Source organism: Malaya genurostris, chromosome 3, assembly GCF_030247185.1.
Source record: "Malaya genurostris strain Urasoe2022 chromosome 3, Malgen_1.1, whole genome shotgun sequence".
NCBI classification, from domain to species: domain Eukaryota; kingdom Metazoa; phylum Arthropoda; class Insecta; order Diptera; family Culicidae; genus Malaya; species Malaya genurostris.
Window position 1 is genome coordinate 228,355,529 of NC_080572.1, and position 16,967 is coordinate 228,372,495.

At 36.6% G+C, this 16,967-nt stretch overlaps 1 protein-coding gene across 7 annotated transcripts in view; it reads left to right on the forward strand.

Annotated features, from left to right (window-relative positions):
* Positions 1 to 16,967, forward strand: part of LOC131437068 (uncharacterized) — a 561,034-nt gene that overhangs the window by 246,640 nt on the left and 297,427 nt on the right. The gene's annotated exons all lie outside the window — the stretch shown is intronic.

Consider the following 16,967-nt stretch of genomic DNA (forward strand, 5'->3'; position numbering starts at 1 on the left):
ACAACACCAACAATGGGCGGAATGGGAGGCGGGGGGCAGGGTGGAACTAGGCAATTCAGTTTAATGACTTTTGTTGCTTTTATTCACATGCACATTTAATCAGCTGATTGAATTTCATAATTATTTGCACTTTACCACCCACGTGCGGGTTGTATGCATTTTTAATCGGACTATTCACTGGTGGACCATCCCTCTTCCCCCATCTTGTCCTACCCCAGCAGGATAAATGGTATTAAATTTTCCTACGGGTCCTGTTCGAGTTTGCTGTGTATGTTTAAACTTTAATTAAGTCAATAATTACATGTGTTCAAATGTCGCCCCCGATCGCGATGGCAAGGGATCTCTCTCTTGTTTCGCTTGATTTATGCACCGCCAATTGTTTTCTTTTTGCGGTTTATGTTTCCGTTAATCCGATTCCGTTCAATTCGGACAATGGCGTATTGTGGAACATTTTGGCATTTCGGTATCGGATAAAGGCATTGAATAATGGTAAATGGGTTGAAAGTGAAAACACCAAAGATTCGAGCATTGCAATATTTATACGGATTTAAGGCTCATGTGCGGCGTATTTATATTTTTCCTTTGTGAACTGTGTGCAGGTGAAATCCCACAAATCAATTGCGTGATTACAATGCACGGAGAACCCGTAGATCACAAAATTACAATATTGCGCCCTGTTTTTTTTTCATAAATACGTTTATTTCTTAAGGCAGTTTACATAAGTTTTTCTTTGGCGTAGCATCACTTTTACATAACATTCTTATCCTAATATAATTCTAAAATAGTCACAACGATTTAAATTTATCAAAACATATTCCTCTCATCACTTAAATATCATCTTAGGTAATTCGTCATTATTTATGAAATCTACGCGGAAATATTATTTGAACCAAACGATTAACTTCTATAAATTATAAAAAAGAGTTGTTATTTTCAGACATTTTGTTTATAATTTTATAAACTATTTCGAGTTTGTTTGTATCATCACATAATTTCTATTCTAATTTAGCTATTAGTTGAACTCATGGTCGCAGCTGAAATCAGAACTAAGTCTTAAAAGGGTCCTTTATTAAATTGAAACTCAAATTTTCTTTAGGAAATGATAAAGAAGTTTCATGTATGGAAGGTCACGACAAGCATGTCCAAACGACATGATCAATATCCCGATAACCTTCGCCACAAGCACAATGATTAGTCTCGGAAAGTCCATTTCGAAGGAGATGTGCATCTAACGTGTAGTGATTGGACATGAGTCTGGACATCTCACGAATGAAGTCCCTACTCACATCCAGTCCCCTGAACCATGCCTTTGTAGATATTTTAGGAATCATTGAATGCATCCACCGACCCAGATCATCTCTATCCCAAGAAGCTTGCCAACTGGAAAGTGTTCTTTGGCGAGATGCGCTATATAACCCAAACTATTGTGATTTGATAATTATTATGCAATATGTCGTTCAGGCACTGTTTTATTTTGCCCAAGAAAAACGGTTCATTCTTGCCAGTCATGTTTGAGCGAATGGCTGCTTCAATTGCGCTCAGACTATCTGTGAAGAGAAAATAATGGTTTGGAGGTAATGTGACGATTACACTCAAACTGCAATTAACTGCTGCTAACTCTGCTATATAAACAGATGCAGTTTCTTGAAGCCTAAATGAAGCCGAAACATTATTGTTGAATATACCAAACCCAGTAGCCTCTTCAATTCGTGATCCGTCCGTATAAAACATTTTCTCAAAGTCAATAGGCCTGAGCGTAGGTGTTCCGGGATTCCATGCGCTTCGCGCTGCATGGATGTATCGAAAAATAAAGTTGAGTCAGGGACATTTAGGAGGGTGTCACAGATAGGAATATATCTTGAAGGGTTGATTTTCTGTGACATATGGTAAAAATATACTGTCATGAATCTTGTTTGAGATTGAAGCTCAACAAGCTTTTCGAAGTTATTAATAACCAGGGGATTCAGTATCTCACATCTTATTAGCAGTCGCGATGAAAGCTCCCAAAAACGATCTTTCAATGGAAGAACTCCCGCCAGAACTTCAAGACTCATTGTATGTGTCGAATGCATGCAGCCCAAAGTAATTCGCAAACAACGATACTGAATTCGCTCTAGTTTGATAATATGAGAGTTTGCAGCGGAACGAAAGCAAACGCATCCATATTCCATCACTGAAAGTATCGTTGTCTGATACAATTTTATAAGATCTTCCGGATGAGCAGCCCACCAAGACCCTGTTATTGTTCGAAGAAAATTTACTCTTTGTTGGCATTTTGTTATTAGATACCTAATGTGTCCTCTCCACGTGCATTTGGAATCGAACCACACCCCGAAGTATTTAAAAGTTAAAACCTGTTGGATCATTCTTCCCATCATATGAAGCTGAAGCTGCTCGTAATCATGCTTTCTTGAAAAGACGACCAGCTCTGTTTTCTTCGCAGAGAATTCGATATCCAGATGAACAGCCCAAACGGACAAGTTATCTAAGGTATCTTGCAATGGTTTTTGCAGTTCAACAGCGTTGGGTCTAGTAACTGAAACCACGCCATCATCTGCCATTTGTTTCAGTGTGCAGGGGGTTACTAGACAGCTGTCAATGTCATTCACTTAAAAATTATAGAGGAGCGGACTGAGACATGAGCCTTGCGGGAGACCCATGTAGATAATTCCGAATGATGCTAAGTCACCATATGAAAAGTGCATGTGCTTTTCTGACAAAAGGTTGTGCAAATAATTATTTATAACCACTGGAAGTCCATTTTTTGGTTTTGAGCGAAGGCAATTTGGATGTCAGTCGAAAGCAATGCAAGGCAAACATTAGTCCCTTTATTTCTACGGAAACCAAACTGAGTATCTGACAATAAGCCATTCGTCTCAACCCAAGTGTCGAGACGTCGCACAGTGGTCCAAAACTGGAAGAAGACGGTCAAAAGTCTGTACTGACTTTCACTGAGGATGAGCTAACGTGTCTTCGAAGAAGTTTTACAAGATTATATTACGCTTCTTTTGAAAGTGGCACCTTAATTTTTGTTAAGGGGGTAGCACCAATTTCGAATAAAAATTTTTTTTTTCAAAAAAAAATTTTTTTCTATCTGATTTTGAAGAAAAAAACATTTGAAGTATTTTTGCTGAAGATATAAATAGTGTAAAAAAATTATTTTTTGAGATATATTCACTTTATTTTAAAAACAATTTTTTTTTGATTTATCTACGTAGAATCTATTTCTATTACCTAAGTATCTACTACAATGAGCGCGTAAACAAGCATAAACATGCTTATGCTTGCACGCGCAACTTAAGCAAATTGTTGGGATTTTTATTTTGTTTACTTTTTGACAATTAACAGTATTATAAAAAATCTAAGTGGAACTCGAAGCATTTTTTTAGGCCTTTTCAAAGTGGGTTTTAAATATTGAAAATTCGAAAAATTATCAAAAGTTCAACACATATTAAAAAAATGGAAAAATGTTTTCCAATCAAAATATGAAAAAGTATTGCAAAAGTACAAACCTTTACGAAGAGATTTCATTTTTAAACGTGTAAATAAATTGAGTTATCGCGAAGCAACACGTTCTTTAAGATGATATATTGATCGTGCGACGCTCAATTAGAGATGTGCGAAGCAGCTCATACCAGTGAGCAGCTCCGAACCGATCAGTTCACTAAAGATAATCTATTCAATGTATCAGCTGAACAGCTCATTTAAAATGAACTGAAGGTTTGTTTTGTGCGCCGCTTTTTGCGCCGTTTTTCTTTCATGATGAAATCATTGATGCACAAAGAACAATGCTTTGCGAACTAACTTGTTTATGAATTATTATTATGTCATATTTGAGAATATCTGCAAAAGTGGCATCCCTGAATGTACACCTTAGCCTACTGAGTGAGAGGTAAGATTTCTTATTGACAACGGCTCTGTTAAAGAAGGATAAATACACATTTGGAAAAACGAACAAAAGCTCATGCACACATTTCTTCTCATTTATAACTCGCTCTTCGAGAGCCGAAAATCTGTTCAGCTAGTAGCTTGTTTCCACCTTACCAGTAGGGATGCGAGGTCATTTTTTAAACAATCTGTGATCAAGCCAAAAACCTGTATGTGCAAAATCTGTGCACGTTTCCCCGTTTCCATAATAACTAATCCGATTTATTTGGGTAAGCAAAAAAAAGGTCTCACTATTTCCTAACGCTCTGTAATTTTTGATGCTAAACTATGATCAATTTCAAAAATCTGTGCTCGATTTCAGAATCTGTGTAAATCTGTGACCATTTTCAGAAATCTGTGAAAATCTGTGCCATTTTTGAAATCTGTGCAAAAGGTTGAAAATCTATGGAACACAGATTAATTTGTGAACCTGGCATCCCTGCTTACCAGTGCGGTGAACTGGTGAGCTGCGGTTCTTTTAAAAAGAGCTGTGAGCTGTCAGCTCTTTTTAAAGATTTGATTCACTGGAATAGCTCAGGAACGAATTGCCCATCTCTACGCTCACTGCAAAAGTGAGTTACAGAAATAGCAGACGCGTGACACCCCCCGTATCTTAATCATGCATGGTTTCAGCAAGGCCATAGTGAAAATGAGTCACACGAATAGTACTCAGGATATTCTTATTATAAAATAAATTGGATTAGGAATATAATTTTCTAAAAGTATTGTAAAAGTTTGCTGCATTAAGTTGCATATTTCGCTTCGGTACAAGGTTTCAAGTTTTAAGGGGATTGTCAAAATTCAATAACTAAAACTAACTTTGGAATGGCATAAAAAAAGTTCCATCGAGTTCCTCTTAGAATTTTTTTATAGTATTGGGCATATCTTTTCCTATAAATAATGTAAAAATCAGCTGCATAAAGTTGCATAAAAAGTCATATTCTTCAAGTGGAGGGAGCTCTTTCATTGAATTCAAAATACTAGAGATACTACTTTTGTATTTAATCCAGTAGATATTTTTTGTGAAATCATATGGAATACTAACTGACGTAGCAATGCAATTGCTACTGCTAATTGAGATGATGATTGGTAAATGATCGCTACCGTGTAAATCAGGCAATATTTTCCATGTGTAATCTAGTCGAATTGATGTTGAGCAAAGAGATAGATCTAATGCACTTGGACGTGCAGGAGGTCTTGGGATCCGTGTCATGCTACCCATATTTAAACCTGTCATGTTAAAATTGTCACAAATTTTTTGTATTAAAGATGATCTGTTATCATTGTAAACGGAACCCCACATAATACCGTGCGAATTGAAATCTCACAGAATCAATCGTAGAGCAGGAAGGGCTTCAACCATTTCATTAAGCTGTCGCTGCCCAACTTGTGCTATTGGAGGAATATAAACCGAAGCTATACAAATATCTTTTCCTTTAATGTTTATTTGGCAAGCAACAACTTTTATACTAGATGTTGAAGGGATGTTTAATCTATAAAAGGAATAACATTTCTTAATTCCTAAAAGCACTCCACCATACGGAGAGTCTCTATCGAGACGTATAATGTTAAAATCATTAAAATTTAAAGCTATGTTTGGAGTAAGCCATGTTTCGCATAAAGCAAATACATCACATTATGGACTATGCAACAAAACTTTAAATGAATTAAGCTTTGGCATGATGCACTGCAGGACAGTGATTGCATCATTTGCGGCGGAAGAAAAATTATCCATCAAAAGATACAAAACCTGAGACAATTGGCCATTGAGCTGATAACTGCTTCAAAAAGGTTCTAGCTATAGGAAGGAATGCCATTATGAGGGTCTTTAAGGGTTCAGATATATTGAATACTGAGAAAATCCATTCTACAATTTCCGAAAACTTCGGTAATTCTGTTGGTGGCTGTGAAATGGAGCCCACTGGAAGATTATCTTTTTCTGTGCTAGATCCTGGATTGGTTTGTGAATTTTACGAACCAGGAGGCACTGTCTGTGGTTTTGACTTTTTTTAGTTTAACACGGGGATTAGTTTTTGAAGATGAAATTTTAGGTGTCTTTTTTGGTAATTTGGAGGAGGACTTCTTTCTCTTAACTGACCCTTGGGTAGTGATAAACGAATTACCTTCACTATTTTTGTCAGAGTCAGAGTCCTCTGGTTCCTCTAGATTTGAAAACCCGTTTTCGGTTTCCAAAGGGGGGACATCAATGACCATTTTAAGCAATTCTGCATATGTGCGCTTAGACCGTGCTTTTAAAGAAAGCTTCAGTTTGTCTTTGTGCACTTTAATTTGCGCCCTGGTTGTTTCAACTAAAATGTTGTTGATCTAACTAACATATCTGTTGAATCATAAACAGTAAACAAATTTATTGTATTCAAATGCTGTCACTTGGTGGAGAACGAAGACGGCAAAACGTAGAACAAAAATTAATTTCACCAGAAACGTTACATATTGAAAATTTTCAATGGCAAATGAACGTCACTTATGTCAATTACATAGTAATTGACATAATTGACTCTTTAATGTAAGTGAAAGAATGCAGAAGAATATAAGCGTTAATTGTAAAACAAATTTTCCATGTATTAAATAGGTAATCCTACAGTATGAATGTTTTAATTTCATCTGCAAGTAATGTAGTAATTAAAAATTTGCTGCTAATGTGAAGTGGTACTTTTTGTATTTTCTTGAAAATGCATCTGTATCATTAGGCTTATTAGCAAAATTCTTGAAAACGAAATAAAAAAAAAACTCTTTAATCAAGCCATTCTGCAAGTGGAGGAAAAAATTATTAATGCACTGCGATAACTTTGATTTTTTGTTGCATTTCTATATCATCTATGAGTTTAGTGAAAAAGCTATCAGCAGCTACTTGGGCAAAAATCCATTGTTCAAGCGGTTAATGATTAAATATCCCCCGAAGAGACTAACAGTAAAAAATATTCTTTGGCGTCTTAAGTTCGAATAACTGAATAATTGGTTAAAACAATTGAGACATTTTTTGCTTTCACGTGTACAGATAACATTGCTCAGTTGCAATAGTAACACCTCATTGAAACGTTTCATTTTCCGATTAGGGTACATATCATTACTCATCTGTAACGTTTTACAATAAATAAAAAATGACGGTTTAGTTAAAACAACAATCGATTACTTGTACCAAATTTTAACCAATCAGTTTCAGAAAAAACAACTTATATTTTAGTTGTTATGCGATCGCTGGCTTTTCCGTGTATGGAGTCCAGAAAAAAAAGTCAGCCCTCAACGGGAATTATCCAATGCTTTACGGAAAAAGGATTGAGCCTATTCGCTATCAAACAGCTAGGAATTGGAATACCGAGAATGAAAGGAATATTTCGTTAATGATGATAATTAATCAAGATTAAAAAAGAATCGATTTTATAACCTCCAATAATAGTCCAAGCTGAACTTTGGATATCACTTCAACCTTTGGGCCGACCTTTTCGCTACGTTATTTGCATTTTGTTAATAAATAAGTAAATAAATAATGTGTTTCACACTTTCGACAATCTTTCGGGTTTTTTCTCGCTTGTTGGTCAAATTTTGACAGTTCATGTTTTATCATTATTTTTTGATGGATCGCAGCTCTGGGCATTGTTTGGTGGATTGGTCTCTTTCGGTAAACAATGTGCGTCATGTGTTTCTTATCAGGATAAAGCATATGAGCAATTCCAGCACTGTGTAGCAGATCATCAGACATAGCATTCTCCGATTTAACTGAAATCATGCCCACTGTAATTCCTGTAATTCCGGAATAGTAAGATTGATCCGAATGAAACTTAATAGCATTTTGAATGCTTTTTCCGATACCTTCGGAACCGGCAACTGGGAGCCGAGATACCATTAAAGTTGGTTCATTTGACCGGCAACTAATAAAGCCTTAAAAAAGAAAACTATTTTTTACCAAATTTTGGAAAATGTACGCTCTTTCCTTCGTCGCTAGATTTGACAGTTGGAAATTTTAAGTATACCTTACACTGTAACCGGCACTCCATACCATAAGACGATAAGATTTGAGCCTAAGCTGGAGCAAATCGATAAAGCCGTCTCAAATTTTTATTTATTGTTAGCAAATTTTACTCCGTTATTCCGGAACCAAAAGTCAGATCCACATATTATTCAAGAATTATATGGCGGAAAGAAATAATTTTACTGTAATTGAATACGTGAAAACCCGGATCATTTTATTTGGGAGCTCATCAAAATATTGCCAAGACCAATGGAAAGATGGATTGCCAAACAGCTCAAGTTTTTAACAACAGACTTGTCTGTACCACGGACATAATAATAGCAAAAACTCTTGGAACGAACAAAATGTCAAATTGATCTCCATTGCCATATTCCCAGCATTGCGATCAGCAACAGTGTGAGTGCGAAAGTAATTGTAATTGCATAACCGGTTCAGGAGAATCGGTGACCGATCACTAAATCAAGCCTTCGTGATACGAACCACCCTCGCACCGCACAACGGACAATTCCCTCGGTCTGTCCAATCCAATCCAACACCTAATATGTGCCGAAGTTTGTGGACTGGAACGTCCACAAACTGTCGTCATGCAGGTCTCGTGCCCCCAGCCGTGGTCTCCGTAGCATATCATTAACTGGGAGAAACTGGGTCAATCGCATGGGGGCACGGCTTTCGAAGGCATTTGTCGAAAAGCATGAAGGTAGGTACCGCGTGATGATCCGACCGTGACGAAGCTAAAATTCTGGTTGGCTGCTTGGCTGTGAAAGAATTAGTTCGATTCAAACCGAAACGAAACGGACCGGATTCCACTTCGTATTGATCGATGAATTCGACGTTGATGCGAGCCAGTTAATCACCCCAGGGGAAAAACAGTTAAATCAGTTCACTTACTTCAAATCAGAATCAGTTCCATTAGAGATAGAAAGAGTAGGTCCTAATTAAATCAAAAGATTTTAGTGCGATTACGGACGGGGACGTGAGTCGATTGACAAAACATCAGCACTGCTCCTATAATCTGTAGCTAATTCCAGCGTTCAGCCCGATTTCACCTGCTGTCTTGCTACATCTTCTGAATACGAATGATGGCGATGTGATAGAGTGCTAATTCGAATGGTAACTTAGTGGAAACGTAAACATCGGGCCAGTGCCAGTGTCGAATGTTACACGTGAAAGGCGGTGAGAGGGGTGGTCTTCATTCCCCTTCATTTCGAATAGGAAAACGAAGTATCAATTCCCTTCTTTCACCGCCCGGTGCCAGTATGAATGGATCTTATTATTCGTCCTGGTTGTCCGAACACTTTTTGTTTTATTATTGCGATGAGAAGAGTGCACAACACCTTCGCGATGATAAATGATAGTCCATTAAAAGCTTCTGTCCAGATTCTCAGGGGGATTATTAGGTAAGAAAAAATGTTTCAAACCATTGAAAACTTCATCTTTCTTCTAGAAATTAACCCTGTTTTAATAAATATCTGAACGTATTGCTATTGAAGCGACAAAAAAAATTTGAAAAGGAAATTAAAACTACGTTCAATTCGCTAGTCTGTGCATTTTCTGCTCGAAAATGAAAGTAAGCAAGGGAAATAAAAATCAGTCATGTAAAACATGGAACTAGTGTTCACGAATGAAATCCATGTTCTTGAAAGAATGCCGACTTCAACTCAGATATTGTAAGTGAGTTATTAGATTTTGCTGTTGTTAAGAAGTATATCCGTGTTGAACTTGTTTTAGGGGTTTTATAATTAGCTAAAGAGAAAACAGATTGGAAAAAAAGACGAAAGAAAGATTACGCTAAATAAAATTTTACAAAAAAAGTTACTAATTATATTAGGCCAACTGAATTATCGTGCGTATGAATCACACGTAAAACAGCTTGGTTAAACGATCATATTTGGCAATGCTCAGGCTCCATCCAGTTCAACTAATTATAACATCCCCAACACATACTTTTCCCAGTTTAGTTCACCCTATGCTAATCGCATTTGCCTCTTTCATTGCCTTTCAAGTACACTAGTATCATCACCTACAGCATGACCTCGGCTGATGTGTAGTCGTAGAAGTGACGATTGTGACCTTGAACGCAATATTAAAATCAACGTTTGACACAATTTAACAAATATGCGAGATCTTTGAATTTATTGTCGAAATATCTCCCCGACTGCAACATCCATGGAGAAACGTCATTAAAAGAAAATCTTGTGTATTAGTTCTGTAAAATCATACTTTAGTGTTTAAATGTTTTTGAGCTTGAGCTTGAGCTTGAGCGACCACCCCTGGTCAGTCACGTACTTAGAGGGGGGCACTGGCCCCTCCCGAAATCAAAAACAGATATATAATTATTTAAAAGGTCTCAGACATGTATTACAGAAATAACAAGACAGGAACGTAAAGAAATGTAATACAAAAACAGTTCCAGTGGAAAAGTTTAAAGTGTCTATTAAAAACACCCAGAAAAGGCACACCGAGAATTAGGTACATAAGCAATTCTCAGGAACATTATTTTTTATCTTGATCAGTACCGGCGAAGGCCAGGCCCGAACGTAGATTGTCTAAGGAATGGGAAGGGATGTTAGTCCAACACTTGTTGTTACTAGAGGCCGTATATACTACTGCGCACTCCACAAGTGTCACGGGAGAAGGATATTTGTTAGTAAAAATTTCAGTATTGGTTTCGCGCGCGACTCAGTATGTTCCGGTTTCAAGATGCTCGGATGCACCACTAAACTCGCTGACTTCCCGAGTGAACGTTTCAACAATATCCTATATTGAAGTTCCGGGAAGTCTTGATTCACAGATCTTATTCGAGGAAACTAAAGAAAAAATTTGCAATACTATCGCGTAAAGAATAAAAACTTCCCTATTTTTTTAAATGAAATTACGTGATACAAAATAAACGAGTGAATAGGATTTAGACAAAATAGTTGATTCATTGCATTGACATATTCTAAACAGTTGTTATACAATCATTTTAAATCACCAAATAAAGGTAAAAAGATTTCACGCGCGTCTTAATAATTTCAGCTTCATTATTTTAATTATTTAATAAAATTATTAATTGGTTATATTGGTTGATCTGGGCAGCCGGCTACCGAGAAAAATATTAATTTGTTGTTTGAAATATTAATATCAAATGTTTTTTACTATGCATTCAATATACCGATATATGTTATTAACTTTGTAATATCAACGGATTTGCGCAATAGTTATCAATTCAATTTATAATCCTGAAAGACAATCAATAACATGGAAGAAGAAAAAATTCCAAATAAAACTAGACGGAAATTGATAGATTGAAACGAACGAAGCTAGACGGAAATCAATAGATTGAATAAAGAGATAATTTAGTAAAATAGAGTAATCAGAAGTGAAACATTGAAAATTTCTGATAACTGAAAGCAAAAAGAAACTCCAGCAATTGTCGCCTTTTACGACATAGAAGCAGGAACCCAGTGGATCTATTGCTGGTTCATTTTTTTCCGCCGGATTCCACACGGCATCTAGGCTGGTACTGTCCGGAGAGAGCTAATAGGTAATATCAATCTCCTAGTGGACCCCAGCCCCTACTTTAGTGTTTAAATGTTTTTGTCAAAAAATTAATGTTTTGCGATTGCCTTCAAATTGTTTTAGCTTTAACTGTTTGCCTTTCTCTACATAAAGGAATAAGAATTTGCTGGAAAATTCAACTTTGGAGCGAAGCCTCGAAGACCCCTAGTGTCTGTGTGTGCGTGTGTATAAATGTGTTTCATTTTAGGTCCATTTTTTGGAAATGGCTGGACCGATTTCAATAGTAGTAGGCTCATTTGAAGGTTATTATTTGGTTGTGAATCAAGTAAGAAAATCATGGTTGTGAATCAAGTATGAAAATATGATAATTTCGCTTCATCTAGAACAAATGTTTTCAGTACCCTCTCAGATTTCAATAACACTTTCTGGACATGTGAAACTAAATAGTCTAGAGACATGCCACTTTGCATATTTTGTTTTTCCTAAATATATCTAGTCTGTCTTTTGAAAAGGGGCAAACTATTTTCACCAATATTTTTGTCAGATGGTTATAGTCGAAATATAAAAAATGCAACAAAACTTGTGTTGAACATATGATTTTCCCGAAATCCGACAAATTTTCGACTAAGTGCTGAAAAAAAAAAATTGATTTTTGAATTTCAATGTCGATTTTTAAGAAGTCATGTTTCAGTTTAATGTTTTTCCAACAAATAATTTGTCGTGCCCAAACTAATTGTTTTCCAGTGTGTTTTTATCAAAAACTAAGCTAAACTAAAAAGTCATAAACAACCAACAATGAAATGGAACTAAATTCGTGACAAGATTTCACAGATGTCCGATGTATCAATACTGGACAGGACACTTTTTCAATTGGAAAAACTTTTTTCCTTACAAGCTATCCTGCAATATGTGTACGTTTGGTAGGGAACAGAATCGCCTAACTTGAGATAAACTTCACTCCGAATCGCATTTGGAGCTGCAGCATCCTCTCATATTTAATGATATCTTCTGAGCATTTTTAAGGGTGATTTTTTTGCTGATATCTTTTTGGCAACACTGTTTTTGACAGATCACGCGTGAATCGTGTCTTGTGTGGTTGTGAAAGTGGTAAAGTCAAAAAAAGTCACTGTTTCTAGTGGATTGTAGGTCGGTTGCATTTCTCATGAAATACCAATCGACAAGTTGGATAGAGCGTAACAAAATTAAACCTTCGCAGGGGCCATCTAAAGCCGAACCGCGGCCAACATTTGCATGAAATCATCTTCAAACATTTAACTATGTTGATCGTTCTGTCGATTCCAATAGAGATTTAATCAGTTTTCAGTTATTTTTGGAAATAATTGTGTAGATATAATAATTGTGTAGATACAATAATGTAATCTTTACCCCTAAATCCTCAGCCTACACCAACACCTACTCTTAAACAAGATACACCTTGGCCAAAGACCAAACAATCAAAACTGAGTATAAATAAACTCATTCATTTAATTAAAAAAATGATATGTCAGTTACGGATCAGGGTCATTTCGCCGAAAGCCATTTGGCCCTTTCGACGAAACGACTTTCGGCGAAATGACCTATTCGGCGAAACGACTTTCGGCGAAATGGCTTTCGACGAAATGACTCACTCCCGCCAGTTACGTCACTTGTACGATTATACCATATGATTGGTACTCCTAGTTTCGGAAATGTAATTGTCTTCGAACTCGACCCAGAATCCAATATTTGTCTTGAAGTATCCAAAAATTATTGAAATCGGTTGAATCTTATTCAGGAAAACTGAGCGCTTATGAATTTTGGCGCATACGTCACTTATGCTATTATACCTCAAGAACCGTAAGTGACCGCCATTTAAAATTTAAATCTGTTTAACGAATCAATAGTAGCCTTCAAATGAGGCTAAGCTTGTTCAACTAGCGACGACAAACTGGGTTTAGAGAAAGAACCTGTTTTAATCCACCTTGCAGTGAAATTGCCTTTCTTATTACCATTTAATTAAAAATCAATTAAGTTCCAATGAAGTTTTGACAACCCATTTCCAGAGTCAGAATTCGGAGACCGTTACAGTCGTAAAAAGTTTTTGCGGCCAACAAATAGCCAGGCTTACAAATAGAAATAGTCATAAAATCTACTTTGAAAATTTCGTACTTATCTGTGTCGTCAATTTTGATCAACACATAACAAGCTCAGTGAAAAAACTATTCCATTCAAATGTTGTTTACTAAGACAAAGACTTTGTTTGAAATAAAGCTAAAGGTTGATTCACCTTTCATGCACTATTTCGATTGAGTCAACTAAACGAAAATGGAACCAACCGAAAACCTGTACTCCTGTTACTGCTTTATAAGAAATTCACGTTAAATTGGTGGTAATACACTTAAAGTACCATAATGAAACATGTTTTGTAATTGGGAATGTTTTTAATAATTATTATCAATTCATGTAATCATTTGTACTCAGAGCCGATGAATTCGGCTGTGTCTGAAAACGTTGTACGTTTTCGTTCTCTTTTCCATCTCCTGTACACGATACATGAAATTGAACAAAGCACGCTGTGTGCATCGTTCGCAAAGGCGGTAGTGTTTTCTTCTTCCGTTGCAGCACCTAAAGATGCGTAACGTCATTTTGTATAACACTTTGAAAGTTTTGACATTCATCGCCGTATAAGTCCGCCGGAAGTCGAATTTGGATGAAATTGCACAGTAACAGATCGGCTGAAAAGTTCGTATCGTTTCTATGAGAGGGCGCCACTAGAATTAAATCCATACCATTTTCAGTTAGTACCAACCTTCAAAAGATACGTGTATAAATTTGACAGCTGTCTGATTATTAATTTCTGAGATATTGCATTTTGAGTGAAGCTACTTTTGTTATTGTGAAAAAAATGGAAAAAAGGAAATTCGTGTGTTGATGAAACACTACTTTTTGATGAAAAAAGTGCCGCCGATACCAAAAAATGGCTTGATGAGTGTTATCCAGACTCTGCACCGGGCGAAGCAACAATTCGTAAGTGGTTTGCAAAATTTCGTACTGGTCATATGAGCACCGAAGACGATGAACGCAGTGGACGTCCAAAAGAGGCTGTTACCGATGAAAACGTGAAAAAAATCCACAAAATGATTTTCAATGAAGTTGATCGAGATAGCTGACACCCCAAGGATATCGAAGGAACGTGTTGGACATATTATTCACGAATATTTGGATATGAGAAAGCTTTGTGCAAAATGGGTGCCGCGTGAGCTCACAATCGATCAAAAACAACAACCAATTGATGATTCTGAGCAGTGTTTGGAGCTGTTATATCGAAATAAAACCGATTTTTTTCGTCGATATATAACAATGGACGAAACATGGCACCATCACTTCACTCCGGAGTCCAATCGACAGTCAGCTGAGTGGACTGCACGCGATGAACCGAACCCAAAGCGTGGAAAGATTCAACAATCGGCCGGTAAGGTTATGGCGTCTGTATTTTGGGATTCGCATGGTATAATTTTCATCGACTACCTTGAAAAGGAAAAAACCATCAACAATGACTATTATATAGCGTTATTAGAGCGTTTGAAGGACGAAATTTCAAAAAACGGCCTCATTTGAAGAAGAAAAAAGTTTTGTTTCATCAAGACAATGCACCGTGTCACAAGTCGATGAAAACCATGCTGAAATTGAACAAATTGGGCTTCGAATTGCTCCCTCATCCACCGTATTCTCCTGATTTGGCCCCCAGTGACTTTTTCCTGTTCTCAGACCACAAGAGAATGCTCGCTGGTAAAAAATTTAGAAGCAATGAAGAGGTAATCGCTGAAACTGAGGCCTATTTTGAGGCAAAGGACAAATCGTACTACAAAAATGGTATCGAAAAGTTGGATGATCGCTATAATCGCTGTATCGCCTCTGATGGCAATTATGTTGAATAATAAAAACAAATTTTAGCAAAAAAATGTGTGTTTCTATTAAACGATACGAACTTTTCAGCCGAACTGTTATATTTTAAGATAATGAGAGCTTTAATTTGAATCATGATTTGTGAAAATCGGTTGAACTGTTGAACTGAGACATCGAAGTGAGTTCCGTTTTTGGAGCTTTTTTTCACTATTATCGGTGCTTTCGGAATCGGAAAGTAGTTTAAACTAGTTTTATATATCCAACAACTAACAAGATCTATCGTTTTGCCATCACTAACGCGCTGCAATACCGATTTTTGATATGCATTTTTATTTGTGAATTTGTGAAGATATTTCAGAGAACATTGAGTGCACATTTACTCATAAACTTGCACATATTACCATTCCGGAACCGGTAGTCAGATCCAAATAAAATTCAGGAACTTTGTATGAGACAATGATACCTTTCATTTGAATAGTAGGCTGTGAGAATCGGCTCAGCCGTATCTGAGAAAAGTAATTCCGGAACCGGAAGTCGAATTAGAATAAAATTCAGGAACTTTGCAAGGGCTTCAATTGAATTTGAATTTTAAAATCGGTTGAGCCATCTCTGAGAGAAGTGAGTGCAAAAAAAAATGTTACAAACATACATAAACACATACAAATCTACACACATACCGATATTTTGCGTGAAATTTGATCTTCAAATGTATTCAATGACCTAATAGTAGTTTTCAAACGATTTTAAGTTTGTTGAATTTGGTTTAGTCGTTGCCGAGAAAATGGAGTGGTAAGATTAGAGTAGGGGTTTCTCGTTAACGTTACTTATCTTGTTATATCTCCGAAACCATCAATGACTCAATAGTAGCTCTTTAATAAGTCTAGACTTGTAGAAATCGGTTCAGCCATCTCCGAGAAAATTGAGTGAAATATTCTTTAAAGGAGCACACACACATGCACACACAGAAATTGTTTAATCTCGTCGGGCTGAGTCGAATGACTTTTCGAGGCTTCGTTTGAAAGTCTTTTTCCAGTAATTCTTAATACCTTTAATAGAGAAAAGCAATATCAGGTATTTTATGAATTAATTCATATTTGAGCATGTTTTCCATACCTGAGTAACGATTAATTTTGAAACAAAACTGAATTTAGACTACCTTCAATAGCGACTAGTTGCTTTTGACACAAAACGCAGTTTTTTCTCTTCCGATATTTGTACTATTCAAGATTTTTATTTTTTTTACTACTTCTGCCGTGAATCGAGTTCCAGTTGCCGTGTAGAGCAGTGAAATAGAAGAGCGCTTGAAAGAACAAACACCTGTACAGAAAAAAAATTATTATGAAATAGAAGTTGCCATTAAAAAAAAAACAACCTAAACATGATACCCCAAAGACAACATTCCTGCATGTCTGCCGTCCTCCGCGGAGGTTTTTCCACTCACTCCAATGCGATAATCGCAACCGTATCGCAAGACATGCCGTACCTCCCCGTATCCGAAAATGTCAACACATTGCATTGACATTTACACTTTTTCGCTCTTTGGCAGCACTCTAATGGGCACGGACTCGAATCGACTCGACGCCGCCGCCGCCGCTGAAATTGAGCTCGGAGTGTAGCGAAGTACGACGAAATCTGCTTCATAGTCTCACATAACTATGAAATAATT